Here is a 10,465-nt window from a genome sequence, read left to right as displayed (position 1 = left end):
ATGTCCCCTCTCTGGACTGGGTGACTCACTTGCCTCCCCGGAGGGGAGAGGGATCCAGCAGGCCTGGCTGGGGCAGCTACGGGCGGGACAGAGGGTGGGGTAAACACAGTGGTCAAGGCGGGCTGTCAGGATGAGGGTGGGGACAGGACATTTCTGTTCCACAGAAGGAAGGGCTCTGAGAGGCCTGTGTTGGGGCCCGGGGGAGTGCACGGAGACGGGGGGAGGCCCCATCCAAGGGTGTGCAAGTGGGCAGCCTCCGGAGGTGGGAGGTTCCGGTCAGCACCTGGGGTCCAGGCGGACACCAGTTCAGATCTCTCCAGGAGACAGGCAGATGTTTTCTGGAAGGAGCCAGGGAGCAAAGACGTGGCTTTGCAGGTTCTACTGTCTCTGCCGCGGCTGCTCAGCCCTGCCGGGTAGCCACGCGGTGAGGATAGCCGTGTTCCAATAAAACTTTATTTGCAAAGAAAGGCAGTGGGGTTCTGAACTCTTCCGGCCATTGATTCATTCGCTGATTAGCTGATGCTAGGAGCGCAGGTCCTCACTGGCTAAAATAAGGAAGAACTAAGCCGGCGGGATGGTGCACGCCTGTAATCCCAGCTACTCAGGAGGCTGAGGCAGGAGGATGGCCAGTTCAAAGCCAGCCTCAGCCACTTAGTGAGACCCTGTCTCAAAATAAAAAAAAAAATAAAAAGGGCTGGGGCTGTGGCTCCGTGGTAACGTGCCCCTGGGCTCAATCCCCAATAACAAAGGATAAAATAAATTAAGTTAAAACATAAAGAAGCACAAAAGGACCTGTGAAATACACAGGGCTTGGTCCTGGTCTCCGGGGCTCTGCCAAATCTCCAGGACGAAGATGCAGAGAGATTCTTAATTCCTAGGTTCTTACCCAAATCCTCCTCGATTCCAGGTTTGCACTAGGAACACAACAGCAAGATGCTGTCCTTGCCCTCTGGGAGCCTGACTTCCCTGCGAGACCCAGACTGCAATGGGTGGGCTGCTCCGGGCCACGTGGGGAGGGGTGGGGGACAGCAGGTGAAGCGTGTTTCAGAAACCGAGGTCCAGTCTGATTGGAGTGCAGCGTGTGAGCATCTGTGTGCGTGTGCACGGTGGCGGGCAACAGGCGTGAGAGATGGGCTGGATTCTCAAGAGGCACGGACGCCAGGCTCAGAAACCTGGCCTTCACACTGAGAGCATCCGGAAGCTGTCACCGAGCAAGGTCAGGTTTGGAATTTAGAAGCACCGGGTTTGTAGAGAAACAGCCATTTAGATGTGGGCAGAGAGGGCCTTGGCTGTCGCCTGGGCCAGAACAGGTCGGGTGGCCCAGTTCCAGTGCAGGACTTTCCCAACCTGTAGCCCCTCCTCACATTGGGAGCCACAGGTGGAGGGCTGGGAGGCAGTAGCCCTGTTTTCTAGAAGTCCGGGTGGTCTCGGCAGGACCTGTCTGGGACTCCCCCTCCTCCTGAGCTCTCCATTTCTATCTTTTCCTGCTTCCTGGGACTTGGGCCCTGGGCTAGGGCGGCAGTCAGAGCTGTAGGTCCTGACGCAGCCACCCCCAGGCCCCCACCCTGGTCACACAGCCAGCAGGCAGCCTCAGCTCTGACACCAGCTGGCTGTGTGTCCCTAGGAGAGCGTCTGCCCTACTCTGGGCCTTGGTTTCCACGTGCATCTCACAGTTCTGCCCTTACAGTTCAAGCCCAAAGAAGACAAGGCTGAGACCTTGGTAGTGATGATCAAGGGCTAATAAATATTAGCAACTAATAATTGTTATTCCTAATTATTATTAGATCAATGAAAAAAAATGATCCAGGGGTGAAGGCCATGCAGCGGGCCCCATAGGAGGGATTGCAGGAGGAAGCTGGGGTCTGGCACCCAGCAAGCCCGGTGGTGAGTTTGGCCCAAATTAGCAGCTACCTTCTTTCCACTCACCTAATGAGCTGTGCTGTTTGGGGCCATTTCCTGACTTTTTGAACTGCCACATGCTATAAAATGCAGATGACAGTGAAGTCCATACCCCCCGCGGCCTCGGGCATGGAGTGTAGAGTAGCCCACAAGGCTGCTCCTCTGTGGGAGGTGACTTCCTCTTTATGATCACCCAGGCCCCAGGGACCCCGCAGATGCGCCTGTGGTGGCCCCTTGACAGAACGCAGGCCTGGGCTCAGAGAAGTGGAGTGGCTGGGTCCAGGTCACACTGCCAGCTGGGGCCAGGTCAGGGAGGGGGAGTGGGGACAGAGAATCCTGGGAATGAACCACTGACCAGCCCAGCCTGTCGTTCCAGGTCCCTCCTGTCACTCCCTCCTGTCCCGGCCCCTGGCTGTTCCCCTGCCTTCTGGCCGGCCCTTCCTGCCCCACGGGGCTCCTGTGCCTGACAGCACTGTGGGGGGGCAGGGGGCAATTCCAGGGGTGTGTCCGAGCCCAGGGCAAGGCAGACCTCAGGTGGTGCCCCCGCAAGCCCTGACCCTGGAGAGAGCCGGCACCAGCACCCGTCCCCACGCCCGCCGTGCAGTGCCGGGTGAGCCTGGGGGGAGTGGCCTACGACACGTCCCCATGATGTTCTCACTTCGTCCCTCCATCCGCCCCAGAGGACAGGGCACAGATGCTCATTCTACAGACAGGAGGCTGTGGGTGTCACCCTCTGAGTTCTCCCTCAGGTTCTGTGGGTCCCGGGAGGTCAGGCTGGGACTTGGCCAACTCCTGTGTGTGGGGTACAGGGGGTGTATTGGTGTGGGGTAAAGAATTTGGGGACTCAGAAAGCACCCCTCAATGGCCTTGTTGGTCCCAGGCAGCTGCTGGGGCGCAGGAGGGTCACTCGGATCATCCTGGGTCTCGGGCCCTGCCCTGTCACAGCCGTCTCTGGTGGCCAAGCCACTGTGTGAGCTGGGCCAGATCACGGGAGGCATCCCTCATCTCCTGAGCCACGGCATGGAGCATCTAGCACGTGCCAGCCTCGGGTGGGAGTCAGCGTGCCTTGGAGAGCAGAATCCTGTGCTGTCTGTCTGTCTGTCTGCAGAGGGGTGGTATCGGCCTTGCAGAGACAGCAGAGGCCGTGTGCTGGTGGCGTGGAGCAGGCGTGGAGGACGCTGGCGTTGGGGAGGGGGTGCCCTCCCGTCAGAGGGGAGACAAGCGAGGCCTCCCCAGCTTGGCCCCCTCCCTCACACCTGCAGCTCCCAAGCCAACCCTCCCTCCGTGGCCCTCCCTCCTTTGGGATCCGAGTGGCCTCATAGCCCTTCAGAGGCAGGCCAGAGAGGGTGGGTGACTTGCCCCAGGTCACCAGCAAGGGAGTGGCTGGCCCAGGACTCTGGCCTCTTCCCCACTTTGTCACATTTTGCAAGTACTTCCTGGGCTGTGCCCTGTGCCCGGCCCGTGCAGGGATGTGTGGTGGGTACAGGGACCTCCACGAGGGCAGGGAGGCCGACCCTCAAACAGGCAGGACAACAGAGACAGGCCCTCATCAGGCTCCCGGCTGAGGCCTTGCAGGGGGCAGAGGAGGTCACCGGCTGGGAAGCCAGGGCCGGGCACTGGAGGCCGCGGGCAAGGGGTGAGGCTGAGCCAGTGGGAGCTTTAGGGAACAGAGACTGAGAACAGGGCTGGGCGGGGCTCTGGGACGCAGCGCAACTTGGGGTCCGCTCCATCCAGAAGGGCGTCCCCTCTCCGGAGTCACTGGACTGTCCCCTCCCCAGGATAGCTGGAGTCTGAAAATCCCCAGCAGGAATTCATCCTGCTGATGGGGACTCCTGGGACTTCCTGGGAGAAGGTGGGAGGTCCTGCCCTGGGGCTGGCCAGCGCCCCGTGAGCACTGACCCGGGCAGATTACAAGGGGGCTGGAGCCAAGTCAGCTTTGAAACAGCGGCGGCTGGCGGCTGCGCTCGGCGAGGACGGGGCCGGGCGGTGCCCACCCCCGCTGGGGGAGCCAGCGTGTGTGCTGAGGGCGCATTTGTGTGTGCGTGTGATTGTGGTGTGTGTGTGGAGTAGGGGGTGTGTCAGGTGATGTATGTCATGTGTGTGGTGTGGGTCTGTGATTGTGGGTGCGTTTGTGTACGTATGTGTGATTGTGTATGATATGTGAGGTGTGTGTGTGTAATGTGTGTGATGTGTGTGCATGTGTGTGTGGTACAGGGTGTGTGTTGGTATGGGGTACATCATGTGTGTGATGTGTGTGTGATGTGTGAGGTGGGTGTGATTGTGGGTGTTTTTGTGTCCGTGTGTGTAGTATAGGGAGTGCATTGGTGTAGGATACATCGTGTGGGGTGTGTGATTGTGTATGTGTTTGTGGTTGTGTTGGGGGTTGTGTGTGTGTGATTGTGTGTGTGATGTGTGTGCATGTGTGTGTGCTTGTGTGTGTGCTTGTGGGTGTGCTTGTGGGTGTGTCTGTGGCATCCGCTCTGTGAGCACACACGTCCGTCTGGGGGTGCGCCGTCTGTCCCTGCCCTGCCTCTCCCGACCCGTCCCAGCCCTGGGCCTCACCACTGTGTCCTCCATTCGCCCACAGCGTCCGCCCGGGGGCTCTGCGTGTGAGGGGAGGGAGGGGTCCTACCCCTGTGTGTGCCTGTTGTCCTGGGATGAGGTAGGGGAGGTGGCAGGAGGTGTGGCCGGCTGGGACACTTCCCCAAGGTGGATGTGCTTCCGTGCTCTAGGGACAGCAGAGGGGCTGGCGTTGCTGGACTGGAGGGACTGAGGGACAGGGGAGGGGCGGGTTCACTGAGGCCCCTGGGGGCCGAGTGGGGCTCTGGGCCTTGCCTGGAGAGCTGGGTGGTGGGCGGGTCTAGGGACAGCCATGGCAGGACTGTGCGCAGGTCACTGGGGACCAGGGAGACCAGGGAGGGCTGTTGCCAGAGCTCACTGAAGATGACAGTGGCTGGGTGAGGAGAGGGACAGGGGCCGTGGAAAGCCTGTTCCGGACGCACCGAGTTGGACACCACTGCCGGACACCAGGGGCTTCAGGACCCCAGCCTGGAGCTGGGGACGTGAACTCAGGAGCCCTGAGCCGTCACATCTCCGCGCACTTTTGCTCAGTGGGTTGCTTTGTGTGGCACCCCCTGTCCTGGCCACAGAACTGAAGGATAAAGGTCCCGTCCCCAGGCCAGCGCCCCTCCTGCTGACGCCCAGGGGAGGCTGGGGGAGGGGAAGCGGGCAGAGTCGGGCGGTGCCCCAGGACGGAGGGTGTTGGCGTCTGACCTGGGTTTGCGTCTTGGTGTGACAGGGCGAGTCCCTGAGGGCGCTGACCCCGCTGTCTCAGTGTCAGGTGGGGAGGGAACGGTCTTTCCAGCAGGGTACGGTGAGGGCTGGGCGAGAGGCTGCACCTTTCAGGTCACAGGTGGACCCGTCCCCGGGGTTATGATCCCACCGTGGGAGACCCCAGGGCCGTTTGCTCTCTTCCTCTGGATGTGGTGGGGACAATGACATTCACCATGTGCCTGCCCTCACAGGTGATAAACGGAGAGGCCGGGAGGGTTAGAGACTTGCCTGAGGCCACAGGAAGGGGGAACCTGGCATCAGAGTTGACCACGCAGCTCCCCAGTTTCAAGCAGCCACCACACGAGGCGCTTCTGGAGGGTGGAAGGGCTGACCTCCCAAGATCCCCGCACCCAGGGACCTCTGCCCAGGGACAGGAGGCTGCCAGCGGTGTGGCCCATGGGCCCCTTATTCTCCCTTCAGAAGGGTTAGAGCACATGGGGCATGTCACCACGTGCTGGAGGTGGTCACAGCTGTCCCTGCGGTAGGGTGTGGGGCGTCGGGTCCCTTGCCATGTGATGTGTGTGTCCCCATGTGTGCTGTTGGGGTGGGAGGGGCCACGGAGGGCGCTGAGACCTGTGCAGTCTGATGGGACCCTGCCCCGCGCCGCCCCATCCGAGGGGCTAGGTGTGGCTGCAGGGAGCATCTCCCAGGGTCCATGACCCACATCGAGCCGCTGTGGGAAGGCTCCCTGGTGCGTGGAGAGCAGAGAGGGAGGCTCCCGCGGTGATTTACGATGCCTCCCTCTGATCTCCTTGCTCCCCGGGAGAGACACCCTCCTCCACACCTGGCTCTGCACGGGGAGCTGGCCAGGGGCAGCCAGCTGGCCCGGGGCAGCAGGGTTTGGTGGCCTGGGCTGGAGGAGGCATCTGCTCTTGCAGGACCTTGCTGAGTCCTGTCTCCCTGTGCATGTCACCATGTGGCCAGGTTCCCCGGCCACAGGGGCTGTGGGGACTTCCTGTCCTGGCTGGGCAGGGTCCTGAGCTCCGGCACGGCCTCCCCTGTCTCCTGGGGTCAGTCCTACTCTTCCTCTGTCCTTTCCCTGCCCAGGCTTTGGACACCTCCTCCAGCTCCCCCGCCTGACCCCTCTAGACCCGCCCCAGCTGTTTTAAGGACCAGGCGCCCCATCTTCTTTCTGCTTCCCAAGGTCGAGGAAGTCCGGCTTTCTGGCCGGGTCCAGGCCTGGACTGCAGGGGGGTCCCCAGTGGACAGGCACGAGGAACAGAGTGTGGGGCCAGCAGAGCCGGGTTTCAATCCTGGTTTTGCCACCTCCCAGCTGAGGGGACCGCTGAGCGAGCAGCTGTGGCTGTGGAGACCCAGGCCACCCTGCCCAGTGTCTGTGAGGGAGACAGCTGTGAGGGCAGGACAGGGCAGCCCTCGGCACTCCCTCAGGCCTGGCCATTTTCAGGAGCAGCTTCAGTGTGTCCGGGGAGCGAGGCTGAGGGCCAGGGGAGGTGGGGTTCTCGGCACAATAAAAAAAACAGGCGCCTAACCCAGGGCCTAAGTGACCTCCTCTCTCAAGGTCAAGTTCACGGGGAGGTGTGGAAGCAGAGGAAGTGGGGGACTGAGCAGAGGAGCTGCCAGGCCAGGGGCAGCCAGAACCCAGAGTCCACTGACTGGGAAGGGAGGGCAGGGAGGCCTCAGCTGCCCCGGGGACATCTCTTGGACAGGTCCAGGAGCAGGACAGGTGACCCAGGTGGCTAACGTGGTGAGGCAGGTATGGAAGGATGTGAAGTGACCGGGTGCAGGCGGCCTGTCTCTCCACCCTTGGTCCAGGGGCCTTGCGGGCCCAGGTCCCTCTGACGCACCCTGGTGGCTTCTCTTGCTCCTCCTTGCCCCACGTCCCCGCCCCCAGCTGAACGTCTCCATGTCTGCGTGGGTCAGTCTGCGCAGGGTGGCGGTGATTCGTGTCGAGCTAGCGTCCTTCCTCCCATCCTCTTGCTCCACTCGGTCTGTCCCTGCCCCTGAGCCCCCTGGTTTGTCACCCACTGGAATGACATGTAATCATGCAGGGCTGTGTCCCCAGCACTCAGTACCGGGTGCCTGTGGGGCACACAACACGGGTGTTGAAGGGGCACCAGGAGGGTGGGGAGCTCCTGGACCTGGAACTGAGGTGCTCAGCAGGGACAGTTCCGGGGTCACCCAGGACACGTTATGGAACATGCACCTGTGCTTGCAGCTCCATCATCTGTCCCCAAGCCCCTGCTGCTCCCTCCTGCTCAGGGGCGCTGCCTGGGGACGGGTGAGGCAGTGCAGGGGACCCAGTGTCGGAGGCTGCAGGGGGCCTGGGCGGGAGAGGCAGGGAACTGGGTCCCCTCCGCAGCTTCTCAGGGGGCAGCAGGAGGACCAACTGCCCTCCCCCATGGCTGCCGCCAAGCCCGCAGCAAGGGCGAGGCCACCCATGGGAAGAGTCTCTTATTCCTCACGGCTCCCCCTAATTGGCCCTGGAGTGATTGCCCCTCAGCTCCGTCAGGTAGAAGTGGCCATTAATCCCCATCCTAATTGCGGGGTTTCTGTTGGGGGATAGGAGAGTGCCAGCCTCCAGCTGCCATCAATAAATCGCGAGCGTAATCACACACGGCGGAGTGCCACCCGCTCACTCACCTCGCTAATGAAGTCCAAGGTGTCCTGGAGCCGAGGCTCGGCGCTTGTTCCGGGCTGGGCAAGCCGAGGCTGATGACTGTCATCCCAGAACTGTTGGTGAGCATGTTCCCGGGTGTGTGCAGGACTGGGGGCCGTTCTCATGGGTCACGAGGAAGGGACACACTGGTGTCTGGCCTGCACATGTGGGGACAGGCAGGCAGTGGCGGTGACCCCAAGTTAATGCTGGAGAAAAGACCCTGCAACAGCGCACAGAGGCCAGAGAACGGCTGGGTGTCTTGGTGCAAATCAGGACACCCCTCTGAGTCGGTTTCCTTACCTGTCAAATGGGGTTCAGGATCTCACGCACCTCTGGGTGTGAGGGTACACTGGGACGTTCCTGATGCCACCAATGTAAGACATGTGATTTTAATAAGTTCTGTCTTAGCTAAACTGAAATTGCATGGCCTGACCCTTAGTCACTGGGCAGAGGAGAGGGCCCCCGTTCACAGGGCTATTATTCTATAAGCAACAGCCCTGCTGGGCTGCAGTGGTATATGCCTTAATCCAAGGGACTGAGGAGGCTGAGGCAAGAGGATCGCTAGTTCAACGTCAACCTCAGTAACTTAGCAAGGCTTTAAGCAACTTTAATGAGACCCTGTTTCAAAATAAAAAAACTAAAAGGGCTGGGGATGTGGCTCAGTGGTAGAGCACCCTGGGTTCAATCCCCAGTACCAAAAAAATAGTCTTGAAATATTCTCGAGGATGCTGTCAGGGTTCCAAGAGAGCCTGGCCCCTCCCTGTGGGGAACAGACTCCTGCTGATGGGCGGCCCCCAAAGATCCTGGACCAGCTTTGGGGCCTTCCCACGAAGGGCAGCCACACAGGCACAGGTGGACCCCCATGTTGGGGTCTTGATTCTCAAGTGGAAGTGAAAGGATTGTTGTTGTTGTTGTTATGATTATTATTATTATTTTAGATGCCATCTCGCCATGCCCAGGCTGGCCTTGAACTCCTGGGCTCAAGGACCCTCCCCAGCCTCCCATGTGGTGGCTAGGACTACAGGTGCGGGTCACAGTGCCCAGGTGGAATCCAGTTTCAATAGCTCCTTCAGTGTCTGTGGAATTTTCCTCCTCCAGCAGAGTTTGAAGGGGTCACTGCCCTCTGTCCCCAAGCTTGGGGCATCCTCTCCAGCCAGGGCCTGGACTCGTCCATTTCTTCTTTCTCGGGGTCGGCCGTTTGCCTCTTCATGCATTCACCTGGTCAGCTGGGACCAGCAGGACGCGAAAACACACACAAATGAAACTTGAAAGAGTTTCCCAAGGGTCATGAAGCTTCCCAGGGCTGGGGTGGCTGTCAACAGGGTCTCTACTTTGGACGAGGTGGTCAGGAAGGTCTTTCGGAGGAGGTGACCGTCCAGCTGAGCCCTCCAGGACCACAGAGGAGCCGTGGGGCTTCTGGGTGGAGGGAGGAGCAGGGGAGGGACCCTCAGAGGGACAAAGTGTAAAGAAACAACAATAATGATAAAGGGGACACAGAGACAAGGTGCAGAGGCAGGACGGTGTCAGAGTGGCTCATTTACTGATACCAATAGGTCACATGAGGTCGTTATGGTCTGGAGTATCAGTAGGTTGCTTATCCTGTGGTTACATTTTACAGTTACAATAGGCAACACCAGGAGCTTCGGAGCTCTCAAGAAGGTCCATTGTCTGAAGTTACTGGGAGGCGGAGCCCGGGAGCTCGGGAAAACATTGTAGTTTTCTAGCAAAGTCCTCTATTCCCAGGAGTGATGTGCCTGCCATCAAGGTCGAGGCTTGATGAGGCTCTAACACAGAGGCTGCTCAGGGCACTGCCATTCCAGCCAGACATTGCACATATATTAACTATATTTTTAGACCCTAAGAGAGGTTGCAGGGCATCCTAAGGGTGGAAAACAGGGTACCTGTTCCCCCACCCCGGGAGTTTACTCACCAGGGGAACACTTCCCTGTGCATTTCCACGGTCAGAATCCCCACAACAAAGCATGTTTGGGACACGCCGTTCATGGCTGGAGCGAAGCCCGTGCAGGCAGCCGTGGAGGGCGGAGTGGTCGGGTCAGAGTGGGCAGAATTTAGGAGGGATGATGTGAACTGGACACCTGGGTCCCTTTTCCCACCTGAATCAGCCCTTCCTTGGGTCCTTGGGAGGGCAGGGCAGGGCCACCCTTAACTCCTGCCCCAACCCCCAGGCCAGCCAGACAGGACCCTGCCAATGACCCCAGCGCCAGACCCTGCAGAGCCTGGACAAGGTGAGATGCCAGCTCCAATCTGCCCTTCCAGACGTCATTCCAAACCGGCTTGGGGAAGCCAGATCTGCCAGACCCTGGGGGTGACCACAGCCGTGGGAGGACCTAGGCCACGTCAAAACCCCTGTGGGCCAGAAGGCGAGGACTCAGGGGCTCCCAGGCCAAGGCACCGGCAGAAAAACCGAGAAAGAAATCCCGCCTCAAACCCACAACCCAAATGTTTCCTCAGAAGCCTCCTCCCGCCGGGTGTCAGAGAAGGGTCCCACGGGCCGCTCCACTTGTAACCTGGCCAAGAATAATTTGTGGCAGGAAAGTTTGAGCATTTGTCAAAATAAAATAAAAATGCAAAAAAGCCAAAAAAAAAAAAAAAAAA

The sequence above is a fragment of the Marmota marmota genome, unplaced genomic scaffold (assembly GCF_001458135.2).
Source record: "Marmota marmota marmota unplaced genomic scaffold, marMar, whole genome shotgun sequence".
NCBI lineage: Eukaryota > Metazoa > Chordata > Mammalia > Rodentia > Sciuridae > Marmota > Marmota marmota.
This window is presented reverse-complemented; position numbering follows the sequence as displayed.